This window comes from Lissotriton helveticus, chromosome 8, assembly GCF_964261635.1.
Source record: "Lissotriton helveticus chromosome 8, aLisHel1.1, whole genome shotgun sequence".
Lineage (NCBI taxonomy): Eukaryota > Metazoa > Chordata > Amphibia > Caudata > Salamandridae > Lissotriton > Lissotriton helveticus.
In genome coordinates this window covers 691,807,045-691,828,763 of record NC_136069.1, presented here as the reverse complement: position 1 = coordinate 691,828,763, position 21,719 = coordinate 691,807,045, and positions in this window count along the sequence as shown.

The window sequence follows — 21,719 nt, the reverse complement described above, 5'->3', positions numbered from 1 at the left end:
CATTCAGTGACCTCAGCATCTTTTTCTAGCATGGAAGCTTCTCCTCTGGTTACCCAGTGAAGATGTGGTTCTTTAATACCCAAAAGGTACCCACAGGGGGTCTACCTACATATGTAATGGTTGCCATTGTGTACAGTGGACCTGTGATCCAAGGATGAAGATAGCAGTGACTTTTGTACAGAGTTAAATCTACAGAATATGTTAATCCTGCTATGTATGTCTGGGGCATGGGATTAATATATGATACTAAGAATCCTCATGCATAGTAAACGAGGCCAGTTTCAAGGAAACTAATCAACATTTATTTCGCACATAACTGGGTAAAAGGTGAGTGCTAGAACCGTTATGTAGAGAAAGGTAGGACACGTAGGTAAAAGGTTGTGTAGCTACCTAGGCCTAGATTGGGGTACATTGGGGTTCATAACATTCCACCCCGCTTCTCCCTGCCCCCAAGATTTCCCTGTCCTTCCCCCTACCATATTGGTCCAATCCCCTGTGCCCTGTGATATTGCATGGCTTTAAGTGACCTTGTAAATTTTGAGTAAGTCAACACAGTGCAAATAGCTGTCCCCTTACTTTGCACAAAGAAGGCATTCCATGGGCATTTCGGTGTTTGTTCCCATGCAAATCCCGTGGATTTAGACACATTTTCAGATTTACAAAGAATGGTAATCCTGGGAATGTGTCTAAAAGCCACACACCTCCTCATGGCAGGCGTAACGAGAAGTAGTATCTTTATTTCTTCATGTTTTCCTCTTTCTATGTGTGCTGCATTTTGCAGCACAAATAGAAGGAGGAAAACACTGCTATGGATAAATTTTATGGAGGAAGGTGCCCCTTTCTGCACAAAAACAATCCTGCCTACAACACAGGCACCCTTGCACCATGGTGCACAGGTGCTTGCATTGGCACTGACATGCGAAACTACCCCAGCAGTGGGGAAGGACTGGAATGCACTGTATTGGATAAATATGGTGCATTTCTGCCCTTTCACTTTGATGTAGGGAAGCAGAAAGGTGACGTGCTCTGCTCCACTATTCCAAAACCTCATAAATGAGGCCAATATCCTTGCTGCTTTGTCATGACACTGTCTTCTTTTGTTCTATCTGAAATTACAATAAAAAGTTACAACGCAAAACAGATTGAGCAACAAAATTCCGTGCATGACAGGACCAAAGTGTCTCCAGCCCAAAACTGTGCCCTCAAGGTAATGGTGCGAAAATGAGTGCACATATGCTCTGCTAAAGTACGCTTCTAAAAATGAGCTAGGAGAGAGTGAGCTGGTGCTCTAAAATATGCCCTTGTCAATTGTGCCAATAAATTCTAGTCTTCTTACAGAAATTTGAACAATAGGAACAATGCTTGTATACTGAACTAATTGCGGCACATTTAATACATAACATTCTGACGGCAACAAGAAGGGCAACCATATGCTACTTAAAAATAAAACCATTTTGCTTTCAATTCAGACATTTGTATCTTTAAAATATAAATACACTGTGATTTCTGTGTGAGCAGTCAATACATTGATGTAATCTTGCCACTGGAAGTAAAATAACAACTTTGAAATATATTGCATTAATTTGCTTCTTTGTACAACATTTATTTTATTGCACATACTTCATGCTAGAAGGAAGCATTCCATAAATATAACACTATGAGAACATCTTCACTTCTGCCAAACTACGCGGAAGAATTTGTCCTTGTAATATTACATTTGTTACTTGTGGAAAGATACAACAAAACAGAAATCCAGTCAGATTCAAATAAATTTCAATATTTTCTATTCCACAAAGAAAGAATTGAGTACAGAGAATCTCACAAACATCCCCTGTATACACAGGAACATAACCGGAGACCAGGCATTCTCCTATGTTGCTCATGAAGTGTGTAACGGCCTCCCATTACGCATCAGAGCTTTCTCCAAATAAATTGAATGCTCTGCAAACAGCCGAGCCTACCCTTGGCAAAGCTAGAGTATCACGTTTTTACTGCCAGAATACCCCCACACAGTATGCTCTACAAATCCACATAATTCAACATGTCACATAACAGCGCATCCCGTAGCATAACATATCATAACATAACATAAAATAACATTACATTTAGAAGTGGAGGGCATATCCAGAAGTGGAGGGTCTCTTCAGAAGTGGAGGCATATTCAAATCGGAGTGTGTATTGGGAAATGAAGGCAATATTCAGAATAGGAGGACATGTTGAGAAGGGGATGGAAGCCCCAAGGGCAGAGAGCTGGGTGGTGGCGAGACAGGTTTAAGTGTGACAGAGTTCAGCTGCAGTCCTTGGATCTCTTATCCTGCTGCTTCCTCCATATTCATGCACTCACCTTGAGGCGATAGCATGAAGGTAACCATTAACTTCGAGGAACGCTTGAAGGACTCTCCCTGTTTCAGTTCATAATCTTTCACGATGAAGCTTCCCACTGAAAAAGTCCAAGGGTTACAGAAAAGGTTATCATTTGTTACAGGTTTTAGTACAATCTCACACATGCCAAGTTCTCAACTTAAAACTTGCTATTAATATCATATGACAAGCTTCAAATTCAAACAATTAATAATTAATCTTGTCCTGTCTCCCGGTGTTTTTTCCAGCAAGCCAATGTGGAAAGTTGGGGCGAGTGGTTCCAACCAAGCAGAGGAAATACAAATTCTAACCACTGCAAAGGCCAAAAACAGGAAATATTGATGTGTCCCTGTCGTTCCATCGCTACTGACCCCTAGCAGCATTAGTTCTGGTGTTAGTGGTGCTTTTATTTTCAGGGATTGATCTAAGAGATCTTCTATATCCTTCTTCAGGTTTTCTAGCAGGGGACAAGTTGAAAACATATGTATTAGATCTGCTTCTGTACCACTACAGTAGGTCCAGCAAAGCCCCCATTGAGCTATCTTGGCTTTTGTGTAACAAAGTGAGGAGATTGTTTTATAATATTGTGGCAGTAACCTGGCTGAACACAGGATAGACTGGCCTAGTTTCAACAAGTCTAAAAAATTTACACAGTTTGTTCCTAGCCTTTGTTTCCATTTCTCAAATTGCTTCTCAAGTTCGTCCTGCGTCAGTTGGCTCAGCCCCCCATATATATGACTGATAGTGCATCCCTCATGATCCCTTACCACCTCCATAATAGAGTCTTTGCAAAATCCCTTTGGTCCCCTGTTCTTCTTAGCTAAAATAGCTGGGTTCCTTGTATTTCAAGAACTAATTTTGAACCTCATCTCCTAGTGATAGTTCATATGACCCCTATCATTCCATCGATCTGCAGAGTTCCCCCCACTAGGCCACACCAATACCGAAGCACTGCATCCAAATAGTAAATTCCTAAGTCCGGAACGGCCCACACCCCTCTCTCTCTAGGAAGCGTCATAAACATCAGGACTCTCCTTGTCTTCTTAAATGCCCATCCAAACCTGTTGATCATATCTTTAATCCCCTTAAATCAATTTCCAGCGGTATTGCTCTAAAGAAGTAGAGGGCTTTCGGTAAAAAGATCATCTTAACTATATTGCACAGACCAACAATAGACAGATGTAGGTTATTCATCCTATCAAAATCCTACTTCCTTTTCTGGATGTCTGGGGCTGGGTCTAACTCCACAATGTTCTCAAACTTTGAAGTTATATTTATACCTAGATAAATTGCAGATTGCAGCATCATAGGGTCCTCCAAATATACCTTTCTATTTGTTACTATTTGCGTTTTTTGCTGATTGAGTGAGAACCCAGAAATCCTCCTAAATTACCTGCTCTTTTTCTCACTTTTTACTAGGGCTACCTGGGGGTCAGATGTTACAACTGCCAGTTCATCAGCTAAGCCCAGAATCTTGGTGTTGCGCCCTTGAAAACGCATAGGTTTACTTCTCATATTGGCCTCAATTTTTCAGATCAAGGTATCTATGTAGCATGCAAACAGAAGTGGGGAGCCGGGACACCCCTGTCGTGTCCCCTTTGTGATCAAAAGTGGTTCTGTTTCCCCCATTCAAGAAAAGCAGGGAGACAGGGGCCCAGTACATTACCCATATAACGTCAATAAAACCCTTGCCTATACCGAACCACTCTAGTGCAGCCCAAAGGTAATCCCAGGAGACTCTATTGAATGCTTTTTCGGCATTGAGTAAGATCAGCTCCATAGGCTCTCAAGCGATCGCAGCTGCATCAAACAGTGTAACCACTCTGCATGTGTGATCGGTGGTTCCTCTGCCCTGTATAAAACCATGCTGCCGAGGAGAGATCACCTTACCAGTAATCATGCTGAGCCAGGAGGCTAATACCTTCAAAAATATAATGGCATCGCTGTTCATGAGCATTATGGGTCTATACGACCCGGCTTCAGTTGGAGGTTTCCCCTTCTGAAAAAAATGTAATAATGGTGGCCCAGGCCTATGACTCTGGGGGTGACACCTACTTTTGAGCCTGACTTAATGTATTACCAGATTGGGCCCTAGGGTAGTGAGAAAGGTTTTAAAAAATTCCAGTGGAATCTGGTCAGGTCCCACAGCCTTTCGGAAGGGAGGTTGCAGAGTCATCCATATATTTCTTCTTATGAAAATAGAGCATCTAAGAGTTCAGTGTCATTTGGAGAGAACTGTTCCGTTTGAATAAAGCTTAAGTAATATATTGTTCGACCTATTCATTATACTCGTGACAGTCTTGCCGCCGTGCAAGGTACTTATCAGCTGCTCTTGCTGTCGAGATTTCTCCTATTTCTCCTTTTACCAGAGCCAGTTTGAGCAATATATTCTCTATACATGCTCTGGAGACTATAACCCCAACAAGTTCCTCCTTGATATCTGCCTGCATTTTATATAATGCGTTTTGGATGCTGAGTTTGCTTTTTATGCGATGCAGGCTAAAACAAAGTGTCTCCCCCCTTATCCCTGCCTTGAACACAATCCCAGACCATACCACTACTGCTTCTGCCTCTATTAGTTATCATGAATTCTCCAATCCATGTGTTCATATGTGTTATATAGCCCTGATCCCTTATTCGAAGTTGTTATTCGAATTCTTGTCATCCTGGGCAATATAGTTTTTTCATGATATGAACCCAACTGGCAAAGCCTGAAGGCCTGGCTCCCATCAACAACTCCCCCATCCTTCCCCGCAATCTCTTAAATCTCCTCATGTACCATTGCTTTCTCCTTTTCATACCAGCGGTGTTCCTCCCCCTCCCGATCCCTTCCTACCCCTCCTGTTCCCCCAAAGGACTTCAGCCTACCCTCTGGATGCCTTCCCACCCCTCTGCTCCCCTCTCACCCACCTAACCCTTGAAGCAAACAGACCAAAAGTGGTCTGGGGTATGTAGTCTGTGCTCTGTTCCTCCCCGCCGCTCAGGGTTGTAAGATTGCAATTATACCCAGGGTTAGGAAGAACCCACTCACCATCAAAAGTTGCCATCCTATATCCTATAAATGATAGTGTACCTGGCGCACTCTGATTCAATTGGTACTGATATTACGATAAGTGTGCAATGTTGTGTAAATGCCTACTGAGCATAAGTTCAATGACCTTAGAGGCCCAGCCCCTCAAGGGCGACTGGGACAACAACATGCAACAACAACATATTTGAGCAATAAAACGTTCAATACTTTTTGTCATATGTTCATTCAAATAAACTTTTTATATTTCTCCACAAAGTTCAAAGCAGAATTTTACATCATTGATATTTTTCACATATTTTGATGTGTTACAATCATCATAAAAATATATACATTATTGATTTCACACCCAATGCATTTGGAGACCTGGGTCTCTTCTTCAGGGGTATAACTGCAAAAGAAATTGTATAAAATGAGAACAATTCATTTACAAATAGTTTGTACTCTATCAAATTTAGTGAATCAAGCCCAATCACCAACACCAGTGTGACACGCCACCTTGGCCAAACTTACTTGAAATCCTCAATTTAATCCTATGAAACAAAAAGCAAAACAAACAAACAAACTTAATCAGAAACCAACACAGTAGCTGCCTCAGTTTAGGCTTCAAACAACATAAACCAAAGCCTCTATACCTTAAGTTCCTTGCAAAAAATCCTAATACTGAAGGGATAGTCGACAACTTCCTCTGTGGATCAGGCACTGAAAAATTATAATAACTCCAGTCAGAGTCATCTTATTAAATGAGAAATGACACAACAATAAATCTGAACGTAGCCCTTGTCTTACCTAAAAGAATGATGATAATGGTTGTGCAACTCAATGATCTGTGGAAAGATCGAAGTAATAAACTCTTAGTTCTATGGACTTCAAGATGATAAAGAAATAAACTACCATGACATGAGCTCCAATTAACACAACGACGTGTGTGTAAATAGCCATAGTCTTACCTACAAGAATGGTAGTAGGGGTAGTGTAGCCAAATGATCTGTGAAAAGATCGAAGAGAGAGACTCTTAGTTTGTATGTACTTTAAAAAGAGTCAAAGACAAACTGCCACACTATTAGCTGGTGGCAAACTCCTACCTCACAGGCAGAGGTCTTCTCCTGTCACCGTCAGTCCTACTCACAAGCGATCTACGCCATGGTACGAGGTCGCGCTAGAAAATCAAAGATAATCCTTCCGCGTCACGTGATCGCGGTGAAATGTTCAGGAACATAGAAAGCGGACTGGAGTAAACACAGTTCTCCGTGTTTACAAGATTGTGATAGATGAATGTTAAAAAGTTTTAAGACGACGAAACAAGTTCCTATTTCGGTGAAATGTCAAGTGCTATGAAAAATACGATATATTTCCAAAAATTGTAATCGACGAAGTGACGCTGACATATTCATACTGCAATGTTACCTGTTGCTCGGTAACATAATTTTAACCATCAGGTTACACATGTAGAATTAATCGGAGTCTCTAGTTACACATAACTGGTCAATCCACATAGTTTATCATTTCTACAACAGGAGTGCAAAGTAAGGAAAGACTCAGTGAGATAGACAACAGACTAAATACAATCACAGATATTGATTGTGATTAAAAGTGAAAATCAAAAATGAAATAAACTAAAATGAAATAAAACATATTCAAATCACAATGCATCAGAAAACAACATATTTAATATACTCTCTTCCACAAATAAGCTCGGTAACTGGAAAAAGTGTCTTGTTTAGGTGTGAGTGTTGTATTTTGTTCAGGAGTGAAAGGAACACATTTAGAGAAAACACGACATCTCCAATTTGTCGTTAAGTCCTTTGGGATTCAGGGTTCTTAAGCGTTTATTCCAATACACTTCTCGTTGGAGTAGTTTCTTTGTGTTATCACATCCAGGTTGTTTGTCCACTTGCTCAATTATTTGAAATTTCAGTTGGGCAATCGTGTGTCTCATGTCTTTCCAGTGATTTGCCAGGGGAGATGTTAGATTTCCTGTTCTTATTCGACTCTTATGTTCTGAGAGTCTAGTTTTCATTTTACGTTCGGTTTTTCCGACATATAACAGTCCGCAAGGACATTTGATTGTACATATGATATTTTCTGAATCACAGGTACTTTGGTTCTGTAGTGTAATTTTTTCACCAGTTTGCGGATGTAAAAGAGCATTGCCCAAAATCGCATTATTACAATTGATACAGTTCCAACATTTAGAAGTCCCTATTTTTTGAACTTTCTCCTTTTGTTTTCTTGTTAAAAGTTTTTCAAGTTGTTAGACCTAGTGTAGGCAAGCAGGGGTTGATTATCAAATAGTTTATGGAAGTCATCTTCTGTCTTTAGTATTTCCCAGTGTTTCAATATGCTTCTTTTGATCTCCCAGGAAGCAGTTGAATATTTTGAAACAAACACAATTCTTTCAGTGGTGGATTTTGTTTTTTTCTCCAAAAGTTTTGGTCTAGGAGTTTCCCATGCCTTCTGAATTTGTTTGTCAATAAGATCTTCTGGATAACCTCGATTGAGGTAGTTATTTTTTTGGTAAATACAAGAATCTTGGCATGTTTTATCCTCTGAGGAAATCCTACATATTCGCAAAAATTGAGAAAAGGGTAAATTCTTCACCAATGTAGGCGGATGAAAGCTATTGTAAAGTAGTGCGTTGTTTTTATCCGTTTCTTTTCTGAATACACTTGTGTGTAAAATGTCATTTCTCAATTCTATTTGAACATCCAAAAATGATATTCTGTGTTTGTCCATCGAGAAGGTAAATTGTATCCTTGGATCAGCTAAGTTCAATGTTTTAATGTTGTTTCTTAGTTTATCTTCTGTATCATTCCATATTATGAAAATATCATTGATGAATCGACTGAAACATATTAGTCCTTGTGTCCGAGATTCATCATGCAGAATGTACTCACTCTCAAACTTCGCCATGAAGGTATTCGCGTATGCTGGCGCTCCTGGAAAACCCATGCTGGTTCCGTTTAGCTGAATATAAAATTTATCATCCCATGCAAAATAACTATTTTGTAGACAAAATTGCAGGATTTCTAGAATAAAGCTCTTTGGAGCATCTGAATCAACTTGACTGAGTAGAGCCCATTCTACCGCCTCAATTCCATTGGCATGTGGTATTGACGTGTATAAAGATACTATGTCGATGGTACATAGAATGCAGTTCTCTGTAATTTTATCCTTAATGTTCTCCAGACATCTCAAAAAGTCAGATGTATCCTCTATGTATGTTTCCCATTGTTGAACAAATGGCTGTAAATAATGATCAATGAATTTCCCAAGGTTTTCAAATATCGAACCACATCCTGCCACGATGGGTCTGAATGGAGGATCAGTCAGATGTTTGTGCATTTTCGGTAGAAAATAAATCCTTGGTCGTTTTGGATGAATGTTCATCAGGTATTTCTTGGTTGTGATATTAATCCAACCTAATTCTTCCGCTTGGTCCAGTACTTTCTTCAAATTCTCCATGATTTCCATAGTAGGGTCCATATCCAATTTTCCATATGTGGTTGTGTCTGTTACATGTTCAAATGCTTTTCTATCATAAAAATATTTATCCATTATGACCAAACCTCCTCCCTTGTCAGCTTTTTGTATCTGGATATCAGTTCTACTTGCTAGATCTTTCAAAGCACTGTATTCTGCTCGACTCAAGTTTTTTTGTCTTTTTTTGTAGGTTATTTTATTCAAATCTTGTTTTACGAGTATTTCAAAGGTGTCCAGAGATTTGTGAGAGGTTGGAGCCATAAAAGTACTCTTAGCTTTAAAGGTTGGGATTTCTCTACTTGGTTCTTAAGGACAAATGTTTGTGAAATTTTTTTTATCTCAAAGTTCGCATAAATCTGAATATAGCTATGTCAGTCTCCAATTCAGAAGAGTTGTAAGTGCTTACAAATGATGTTCCTTTATTTAAGACCTGATTTTGAAATTTTGTTAGTTTCATTTGAGAGATATTCATAACTAAATTCATTTCGGTGTTTGACTCCGTAATCCGGTTTTTGGTTTCTCTTTCTCTTTTTCCTTTTCCTTTTCTTTTACTTCTTGTTTTTTGTTTAACGATTTGCCTGTCTGCATTGTGGTTGTTTCCTCTGGTGGACGCCCTGTGAGGGTTGCCTCCTCTAAAAAAGACACATTAGGTAATGGTTCAGATGTTCCAGACGTTGATGCTTTAGTTTGCTCAGTTGTTGTGATTGTGGATGAATGGCCAGTTGGTTTTCTGGCTGTATCTATATCTCTATCGGAGACCACACTTTCTTCCGATGACATTTGGGTGGTACGTTTTTTGAATCTGCGTTGGGCATATACTTCTGCCCAAGTATATACCTCGTTCAGTTTATAGTCTATTGTATCTCTCTTGAATTTTCGTAATTTGGTCTATTGTAATTCTTTACCGTATTTATCTAGTTTGGCATTAAGTTCCTCAAGAAATTTATCCCATGGTTCTTTTTCCATCCTTTTTGTCAAATCATTTTTTAAGTTAAAAATGTCTTCCTCTAGTTCATGAATAGCTCTTGAAAGTTCTTCAACTAGTAATAAAATCAAATCTAAAGAGCATTTATTTAAAATGCTATACCATTTGTCCATGAATTGCTGATTGTTCTGCAATCTGTATAACATGGGTTTTATGGATAATTGTAGTCCTCTGGGTATTCTCTTCACTCGGTGATATTGAATGAGAGTTGAGGCATGTAGTCTCTGATTTAACTCTCTCCTTGTTAAATATTCTAGTTGTCGTAGCTGTTGGGCATTGGTGCCACTTTGTGCATCAAATGATTTGGTCTCCTTAATTAAATTGTAGATTTGATCCGCTTCTTCATTGGTGTAAACTTTAATCGATGCTCTGTTTTCGGTGATGCTTGAAATACTGTCAAAAGACATCTTTTCACAGATCATTTGGCTACACTACCCCTACTACCATTCTTGTAGGTAAGACTATGGCTATTTACACACACATCGTTGTGTTAATCGGAGCTCATGTCATGGTAGTTTATTTCTTTATCATCTTGAAGTCCATAGAACTAAGAGTTTATTACTTCGATCGTTCCACAGATCATTGAGTTGCACAACCATTATCATCATTCTTTTAGGTAAGACAAGGGCTACGTTCAGACTTATTGTTGTGTCATTTCTCATTTAATAAGATGACTCTGACTGGAGTTATTATAATTTTTCAGTGCCTGATCCACAGAGGAAGTTGTCGACTATCCCTTCAGTATTAGGATTTTTTGCAAGGAACTTAAGGTATAGAGGCTTTGGTTTATGTTGTTTGAAGCCTAAACTGAGGCAGCTACTGTGTTGGTTTCTGATTAAGTTTGTTTGTTTGTTTTGCTTTTTGTTTCATAGGATTAAATTTAGGATTTCAAGTAAGTTTGGCCAAGGTGGCTTGTCACACTGGTGTTGGTGATTGGGCTTGATTCACTAAATTAGATAGAGTACAAACTATTTGTAAATGAATTGGTCTCATTTTATACAATTTCTTTTGCAGCTATACCCCTGAAGAAGAGACTCAGGTCTCGAAATGCATTGGGTGTGAAATCAATAATGTATATATTTTTATGATGATTGTAACACATCAAAATATGTGAAAAATATCAATGATGTAAAATTCTGCTTTGAACTTTGTGGAGAAATATAAAAAGTTTATTTGAATGAACATATGACAAAAAGTATTGAACGTTTTATTGCTCAAATATGTTGTTGTTGCATGTTGTTGTCCCAGTCGCCCTTGAGGGGCTAGGCCTCTAAGGTCATTGAACTTATGCTCAGTAGGCATTTACACAACATTGCACACTTAACGTAATATCAGAACCAATTGAATCAGAGTGCGCCAGTTACACTATCATTTCTTGAATTCTTCTACTGAACCTCGTACCAGGGCAGCACCACCCACATTAAAGATGTCTTTTGACAGTATTTCAAGCATCACCGAAAACAGAGCATCAATTAAAGTTTACACCACTGAAGAAGCGGATCAAATCTACAATTTAATTAAGGAGACCAAATCATTTGATGCACAAAGTGGCACCATTGCCCAACAGCTACGACAACTAGAATATTTAACAAGGAGAGAGTTAAATCAGAGACTACATGCCTCAACTCTCATTCAATATCACCGAGTGAAGAGAATACCCAGAGGACTACGATTATCCATAAAACCCTTGTTATACAGATTGCAGAACAATCAGCAATTCATGGACAAATGGTATAGCATTGTAAATAAATGCTCTTTAGATTTGATTTTATTACTAGTTGAAGAACTTTCAAGAGCTATTCATGAACTAGAGGAAGACATTTTTAACTTAAAAAATGATTTGACAAAAAGGATGGAAAAAGAACCATGGGATAAATTTCTTGAGGAACTTAATGCCAAACTAGATAAATACGGGAAAGAATTACAAGAGACCAAATTACGAAAATTCAAGAGAGATAAAATAGACTATAAACTGAACGAGGCATATACTTGGGCAGAAGTATATGCCCAACGCAGATTCAAAAAACGTACCACCCAAATGTCATCGGAAGAAAGTGTGGTCTCCGATGGAGATATAGATACAGCCAGAAAACCAACTGGCCATTCATCCACAATCACAACAACTGAGCAAACTAAAGCATCAACGTCTGGAACATCTGAACCATTACCTAATGTGTCTTTTTTAGAGGGGGCAACCCTCACAGGGCGTCCACCAGACGAAACAACCACAATGCAAACAGGCAAATCGTTAAACAAAAAACAAGGAGAAGTAAAAGAAAAGGAAAAGGAAAAAGAGAAAGAGAAACCAAAAACCGGATTACGGAGTCAAACACCGAAATTCATTTAGTTATGAATATCTCTCAAATGAAACTAACAACATTTCAAAATCAGGTCTTAAATAAAGGAACATCATTTGTAAGCACTTACAACTCTTCTGAATTGGAGACTGACATAGCTATATTCAGATTTATGCGAACTTTGAGATTAAAACATTTTTTCACAAACATTTGTCCTCAAGAACGAAGTAGAGAAATCCCAACCTTTAAAGTTAAGAGTACTTTTATGGCTCCAACCTCTCACAAATCTCTGGACACCTTTGAAATACTCGTAAAACAAGATTTGAAAAAAATAACCTACAAAAAAAGACAAAAAAACTTGAGTCGAGCAGAATACAGTGCTTTGAAAGATCTAGCAAGTAGAACTGATATCCAGATACAAAAAGCTGACAAGGGAGGAGGTTTGGTCATAATGGATAAAGATTTTTATGATAGAAAAGCATTTGAACATGTAACAGACACACCCACATATGGAAAATTGGATATGGACCCTACTATGGAAATCATGGAGAATTTGAAGAAAGTACTGGACCAAGCGGAAGAATTAGGTTGGATTAATATCACAACCAAGAAATACCTGATGAACATTCATCCAAAACTACCAAGGATTTATTTTCTACCGAAAATGCACAAACATCTGACTGATCCTCCATTCAGACCCATCGTGACAGGATGTGGTTCGATATTTGAAAACCTTGGGAAATTCATTGATCATTATTTACAGCCATTTGTTCAACAATGGGAAACATACATAGAGGATACATCTGACTTTTTGAGATGTCTGGAGAACATTAAGGATAAAATTACAGAGAACTGCATTCTATGTACAATCGACGTAGTATCTTTATACACGTCAATACCACATGCCAATGGAATTGTGGCTGTAGAATGGGCTCTACTCAGTCAAGTTGATTCAGATGCTCCAAAGAGCTTTATTCTAGAAATCTTGCAATTTTGTCTACAATATAGTTATTTTGCATGGGATGATAAATTTTATATTGAGCTAAACGGAACCAGCATGGGTTTTCCAGGAGCGCCAGCATACGCGAATACCTTCATGGCAAAGTTTGAGAGTGAGTACATTCTGCATGATGAATCTTGGACACAAGGACTAATATGGTTCCGTCGATTCATCGATGATATTTTCATAATATGGAATGATACAGAAGATAAACTAAGAAACAACATTAAAACATTGAACTTAGTTGATCCAAGGATACAATTTACCTTCTCGATGGACAAACACAAAATATCATTTTTGGATGTTCAAATAGAATTGAGAAATGACATTTTACACACAAGTGTATTCAGAAAAGAAACGGATAAAAACAACGCACTACTTTACAATAGCTTTCATCCGCCTACATTGGTGAAGAATTTACCATTTTCTCAATTTTTGCGAATATGTAGGATTTCCTCAGAGGATAAAACATGCCAAGATTCTTGTATGTACCAAAAAAATAACTACCTCAATCGAGGTTATCCAGAAGATCTTATTGACAAACAAATTCAGAAGGCATGGTAAACTCCTAGACCAAAACGTTTGGAGAAAAAAACAAAATCCACCACTGAAAGAATTGTGTTCGTTTCAAAATATTCAACTGCTTCCTGGGAGATCAAAAGAAGCATATTGAAACACTGGGAAATACTAAAGACAGAAGAAGACTTCCATAAACTATTTGATAATCAACCCCTGTTTGCCTACACTAGGTCTAACAACTTGAAAGAACTTTTAACAAGAAAACAAAAGGAGAAAGTTCAAAAAACAGGGACTTCTAAATGTTGGAACTGTATCCATTGTAATAATGCAATTTTGGGCAATACTCTTTTACATCCGCAAACTGGTGAAAAAATTACACTACAGAACCAAAGTACCTGTGATTCAGAAAATATCATATATACAATCAAATGTCCTTGCAGACTGTTATATGTCGGAAAAACCGAACGTAAAATGAAAACTAGACTCTCAGAACATAAGAGTCGAATAAGAACAGGAAATCTAACATCTCCCCTGGCAAATCACTGGAAAGACATGAGACACACGATTGCCCAACTGAAATTTCAAATATTTGAGCAAGTGGACAAACAACCTGGATGTGATAACTCAAAGAAACTACTCCAACGAGAAGTGTATTGGAATAAATGCTTAAGAACCCTGAATCCCACAGGACTTAACGACAAATTGGAGATGTTGTGTTTTCTCTAAATGTGTTCCTTTCACTCCTGAACAAAATACAACACTCACACCAAAACAAGACACTTTTTCCAGTTACCGAGCTTGTTTGTGGAAGAGAGTATATTAAATATGTTGTTTTCTGATGCATTGTGTTTTGAATATGTTTTATTTCATTTTAGTTTATTTCATTTTTGATTTTCACTTTTAATCACAATCAATATCTGTGATTGTATTGAGTCTGTTGTCTATCTCACTGAGTCTTTCCTTACTTTGCACTCCTGTTGTAGAAATGATAAACTATGTGGATTGACCAGTTATGTGTAACTAGAGACTCAGATTAATTCTACATGTGTAACCTGATGGTTAAAATTATGTTACCGAGCAACAGGTAACATTGCAGTATGAATATGTCAGCCTCACTTCGTCGATTACAATTTTTGGAAATATATCGTATTTTTCATAGCACTTGACATTTCACCGAAATAGGAACTTGTTTCGTCGTCTTAAAACTTTTTAACATTCATCTATCACAATCTTGTAAACACGGAGAACCGTGTTTACTCCAGTCCGCTTTCTATGTTCCTGAACATTTCACCGCGATCACGTGACGCGGAAGGATTATCTTTGAGTTTCTAGCGCGACCTCGTACCATGGCGTAGATCGCTTGTGAGTAGGACTGACGGTGACAGGAGAAGACCTCTGCCTGTGAGGTAGGAGTTTGCAACCAGCTAACAGTGTGGCAGTTTGTCTTTGACTCTTTTTAAAGTACATACAAACTAAGAGTCTCTCTCTTCAATCTTTTCACAGATCATTTGGCTACACTACCCCTACTACCATTCTTGTAGGTAAGACTATGGCTATTTACACAAACGTCGTTGTGTTAATCAGAGCTCATGTCATGGTAGTTTATTTCTTTATCATCTTGAAGTCCATAGAACTAAGAGTTTATTACTTCGATCTTTCCACAGATCATTGAGTTGCACAACCATTATCATCATTCTTTTAGGTAAGACGAGGGCTACGTTCAGACTTATTGCTGTGTCATTTCTCATTTAATAAGATGGCTCTGACTGGAGTTATTATAATTTTTCAGTGCCTGATCCACAGAGGAAGTTGTCGACTATCCCTTCAGTATTAGGATTTTTTGCAAGGAACTTAAGGTATAGAGGCTTTGGTTTATGTTGTTTGAAGCCTAAACTGAGGCAGCTACTGTGTTGGTTTCTGATTACGTTTGTTTGTTTGTTTTGCTTTTTGTTTCATAGGATTAAATTGAGGATTTCAAGTAAGTTTGGCCAAGGTGGCTTGTCACACTGGTGTTGGTGATTGGGCTTGATTCACTAAATTAGATAGAGTACAAACTAGTTGTAAATGAATTGGTCTCATTTTATACAATTTCTTTTGCAGCTATACCCCTGAAGAAGAGACTCAGGTCTCGAAATGCATTGGGTGTGAAATCAATAATGTATATATTTTTATGATGATTGTAACACATCAAAATATGTGAAAAATATCAATGATGTAAAATTCTGCTTTGAACTTTGTGGAGAAATATAAAAAGTGTATTTGAATGAACATATGACAAAAAGTATTGAACGTTTTATTGCTCAAATATGTTGTTGTTGCATGTTGTTGTCCCAGTCGCCCTTGAGGGGCTGGGCCTCTAAGGTCATCCTATAACCTATTACATCCTCCACCCACCCATCCTGCCAGCAGATGGCACTTTCAGGCACCCCAAATATCTCTATTGTGTGACCGTCTAGGGAGAATTCACCAAGTCTAAATGTCAGTTACACCCAGTAATCCCACCCAGGCAAGGTTGCAGGCACCAAATGTATAACAACTGGAAATGTCAACTTTCTAAAAGTACCATTTTCAGAATTGTAAATTAAAATCTGACTTTACCAATAAAGAAGATGCTTAATTACAACTTCATGAATACTAAACATGAAATGCCTATCTGTCCCTAATCAAAAGTTAGCAATTATTAAATGTAACAAGATGACCTAATGTTATCCTATGGAATAGGTGGCCTTACAGTAGTGAAAAACTTAAATGTACATGCCCAACCTTTTAATTACAATGCACCCTGCCCTTTGGTCTACCTTCAGCCTAACTTAGGGGAGCCGTATATGCAATAAAGGGGGAGTTTAAAGCTTGGCAAGGGTGGGTGTTATATCACCAAGTCAAATTGGCATTGACTTGCGTCCTGTTTTAAGGGGTTGCTCACGTGGGTGGCACAATAGTGCTGCAGGTCGGCTAGCAGCATTTAATTGGCAGGCCCTGGGTATATGGTATACAACTCTACAAGGGTCTTATAAGTAAATTAAATATGCCAATTAGGTATAAACCTATTTAACCATGTTTCGTGGAGTGAACACAAGCAGTTTAGCACTGGTTAGCAGTGATACAGTGCTCATTGTCTTATGGCCAGCAAAAACAAATGTCAGCATACAAAATGGAAGAAAACAGGCATAAACTGTTAGGGAAGACCACCTTAAGGCTGATAGGTCTTACAAATGCCATACATGGCAACCCTCTTCTTCCCCATCACTGATTGCTTTGCCATCACAGCGGTTGATTTAAATGTGTCCCTTTCTGCAATGTAATGTAAAAGTGCTTACCGAGTAGGTATCTCGTTTTGTTTTCTTTGTGTAAAGCACTCATATTCCTACGAAGGTTGATTTTCACTTTAATTTTTTTGTAAAAAAAACTAACAAACAATTCCTTTTTTTTGGGTCTCTGGCTATATCTGGACTTGCTTCCCGGACTCTCTGAATTTTGGGCCCAATGTATCATTTTGCTGGTTGGAAAAACTAGTCACAATTTGTCACTAGCAATTTTGCAACCAGTAAGGAATTTTGTAAACTTACATATGTACTAATAGTATCAGAATGAGTCGCAATCTAACCTACCTCCTTATTATTCATAATGTAGGTGCCAAATTGCAACTCAATCTAATTACATACAATCAAAGAGATGGAGGCCTGCACAGGTCAGCATACAATCACATATATAATTGCATTAAATAAAGAACTTTATGTTAAGCAGCTTGATTTCCTTAAAAAGTGCTGTTTTCCCAAAAATATTTTTTAGGTTTTTTTGAGAATTGGATGTGGTCCTCTGTACCAATGCTTACTCCCCAGAAAACATTTTTCCACAATTCACGTAGGCCAATTGATCCAAAGGGAACCCCTTCCCTTTTGTGATTGACTTATCATCCTAACTTTTGGATCAGTAACTTTTCAATGGACTGTGACTGGAATTGCGGGCACAAACCACTGATACATAAGGTACATATTCACTATTTGGAATGGGTGCCCCTAATATGCCCCCTTGAAATAGGAAATTCATATCTATTTACAAACCCATTTATTGAATTAATAAAAGCTGACTGAGTGTTAAACTCAGTTTTGCAAAGATGAAACCCAAAAGCTCCTACATTGTGAATCTGAATACTTTGTAACTGCGTAATAAGTTAGAACATCTGGCCTCTTGAGACCTAAGAGGGTATTCCTTGTTAGAGTTTCGAAGGTGCAGAGCCCTTGTTGGTATTTTGTGTAAATTTGTTTCATGCTTTGTGAAAATAATACTTTTTTTGACACAAGCTCACTGGTTTTTAACATGATTTTGCGGTTTAAATGTTGGTTTTTGTAGAGATAACAGTGTCACAGATTAGTGAAGTCTATATTCCCTATTGTCATAAATGAATGGATCTGCAGTCAATGTCAAAACTAAGATAATTATATACTTGGGTAGAAGGTTGCACCTCTTCATTAGGAACTTCAGATATAAGGCCTGATTACAAGTCAGCTTGATTGGTGTGTGAGGATATGGGTTGACAGAAACTAACATTTCTGGCTGATAATCCACATCTTGCTCTAACAATTATAAACACAAGGACCCAGTTTTATGTGGTCAGAAAACGCATGTAGATCCTTTTTCTGGGATGCAGGATGGATAATTTTGTGCACTCATTTAACACCTCTGCTAAAGCAGAACACAGGGATTAATGGTCACGGTTTACCAGCATCGGGTCTAACCCCTGCTGCTCACTTTCAATGTGATGGATCCTGCTGTTGTTTTAGAGAAGAAGAGAATTTAAGAAATGCACCAAATAATCACAATAACTATTCTAATTCTTAGTCAATACGAGAGTTTGTAAAGGTTTAAAGGTATTTATTAATCAAGGGCCAGATGTACAACCATTGTAATTTGCGACTCGCAAATTGCGACAAATTGCGAGCACAATGTGAGTTGCAAATCACAAAGTACAACAGTGTCTCAGACACTGTTAACGATTCCCAATGGGGTTGCAATATGCGAGGCTCCTGAATATTAATGAGCCACTCGCAATTTACGACCCCATTGGGAATGACCGGTCCTCCCAGGGATGGTGGCCTGCTGGGCTCAGCGGACGAACATGTCTGGAACTACTTTTCAATAAACCAGTTTTCCTTAAAGGAAAACGGGATACATTTAAAAACGAAAAATGAAACATTTTTGTTTCATTTTTTAAGGGCAGGCAGGAGTCCCTGAGACCACTGCCTGCTGCTAAAAAAAAATTCTCTTGCATTTGCAAAGGGGAAGGGGTGCCCGGTGGACCCTTTCCCTTTTGCTAGTGCATTTACTATTAGGAAGGGAAATCTCCTTCCTAATAGCGATTCGTAATTCCTAAATAGCGAGTCGGAAATAAATTGTGACTCGCTATTTAGGAATTTTACATGGCCCTGTGAAATTTTGCATGCGCAAATGTGTCGCAAACCCGTTTGCGCATGGAATTTAGGGTCGTACATCTGGCCACAAATCTTTTAGGAAAGTATCTTTTATTTCAGATCACAAGTTAATTTCAGATACATCTCATTGGGCAATATATGACAGAAATATGAAATCATGCAATAAATGCATCAAAGTGCATTTCATAGATGGAAACAATACTTATTGTAAGAAACGGGGGAATTTGCAATTAGTGAGAACCCACAAAATGTTTTAGCCCGAAAGAGAGAAAAAGTGTGATGTTTTAGCATGTGCATCAGATCAAAAAGATCAAACATATCAAACCAAATAATGTCCCATAAAGAGAGATTCAGGAAACTTAATAGAGTTTCAAAGCAATGTGATATAAATTCTGGGTGTGGGTAAAATAGAAAAGAGTGTGGTGTATCCTAGTCTAGGAATATGCTCTATTGTAAACATCACATTTCACAAAGCTTTTGCAAAATGTTGTTCTTCTCGTCTCTGTCAGCCAATCTTTGTCCAATGCTCTCCTGGGAACAGGATCACTCCTTATCTTCTCCCACAAATACAATAGTACTGAGACAGCAATTTTGAGTTTGCTACTAAGTTATATCAACTATGTGCTCACATGGAATTTGCCTCATTTAGGCTTACTTACCCACATTTATAAGAAGTCTTTTAGTTTCTAATGTCAATTTTTTCAACAGTGAACTATGTAAAAGTTGAAACGTCTGTATTAATAAAATCGAAAACATTTCTGCGGGAGCATTATTAAGGGGGAAAAATAAGTGGGTTAGAAAGTCAAATTTACATTTTAAACTTAACCTTTCAATGAATAAGCTATTCAGTATCCCATTAAACAACAATAATTAGTTCTGTCTAAACAGTGGTCTTTGTGTAGGTAGGAACATCGTGTGGAAATACTTAACACTATATAAGTAACTTACTAATTGTTATGAAAACATGTTCAGGAAGTGGTCAAAAATCTAAATTTTCATGAGCAGTAGGCATTTTGTATTCAAGCTTGTTTTTCAAGCTGCATTTACTTAATCATTTCGAGGTATATAGTACAAGTAAATAGAACAGTTAACAGTTTTATGCATTATGATTACATTATTTTTATCGCACATTGCACATGAATTCTGCACATTTCATTAAAACTAGCAATATTTTCTTGTGAATTTTAAAATCTCTTTTACACCTGCTTTCAACGGGTGGTTAATTGGTGCAAGAGAATTGCTGTGGGTCAGAGTACAGGGAGAGTGTCCTCGGGCAGTGGAAGATGCTATTAGCCCAATGACAAAGGAAAGCATTCAATGCTTCAACTTGTCACAGAAGCTGATTAGACCCACCTGCTCTTGTGCCCAAAACCCCTTCTCAAACCCACACTCAATTTTAACGGGCACCTTTCCACTCGGTTGAATTAGTCTTGGCTCTTGCACCCAGTAATGTAAATGTAAATGTAAATGTCATGGTACTTACAGAGCGCACTGTCACCAGACGGTTACCTTGCGGTGTCGCCTATTTGGCTTCCTGGCGCTGATACTCATACCGCTGTGGAGCCCCTCCTGGCTTTCCCTGTGAAGTGTCCATTCCTGGGCACCCCCAGGGTGAAGCCAGGCATCCTTAGCGCTGTTGGGGCCGGTGTGGAGGCTAAGCAAGCTATTGCCCAGAGTTGCAGCGTGGGGCCCGTGATTAGAATAGGCACCGAGGCGAGAATTAACAGGTCCTAGGAAATTGAGCCCGAGACCCCGCCGAGGCGGGAATCGAACCCTGTTCCCTGGCCAGAACTCTGCATCAGGGTCTGCCGCTCTAACCATTGAGCCACACTCCTCCATTACAGGAAGACCTTGGCACTTGTGATCGAGCACAGATATATCCTTTTCGGTTACTGCTGGCCAACTTGTAGTTGTGACCTATGAGTTCATAGTCACTGCATTTGTGAATTTCTGAATACCTTGTGTCTTATTTCCTTATTTACCAATATTTTGGTATTTTCTGTTTAGTTTCGAATGCTTGACCAGCTGCTACCTTGTTTTTGTGGGTTGTGTTCTTCATCAAAAGCATCGCATTGCTTAGTAGCTTTCCTGAAATAGGAAACTAGTGTCGGTGGCCCTTTTTTTTGCTTAATAGAAACGACTTACGTTAGGGAATAACAAAATGGACACAAAAATATTGTGCATAAAAGCTGAATGGCTCACCAACATATCTCTATCCTATTTATTTATAGATGACAATCAATGGAATAGGTACCTGAGAAAGCTTACTTGTCAGTTAATAAGCACTATTCAACCACAGCAAAATGAAGAGATCCAGAAATGGTTTACAGCCGTGACTTGCAGTTTGGTTGTGATAGCAATAAACATTGTTGTGCGAATGTCTACCTCATGAATACACAGAATCAAAGAGTAGGTCTAACTCCAACATATTTTAATTACATTGCTTCTGGAAGCAGATGCCTGAGATTTACAGTGGCCCTTGTACAAGGGCAATGCAGGCTGATTTAAAAAAGGGCAGGAATTAAGCTGCCCATCCTCTTTTCACATTGTTTCTATGTGAAATCCATATTGGGAGTGATGCGAAAAACACTCTCATGCTGAGCAGTGATCAGAATAC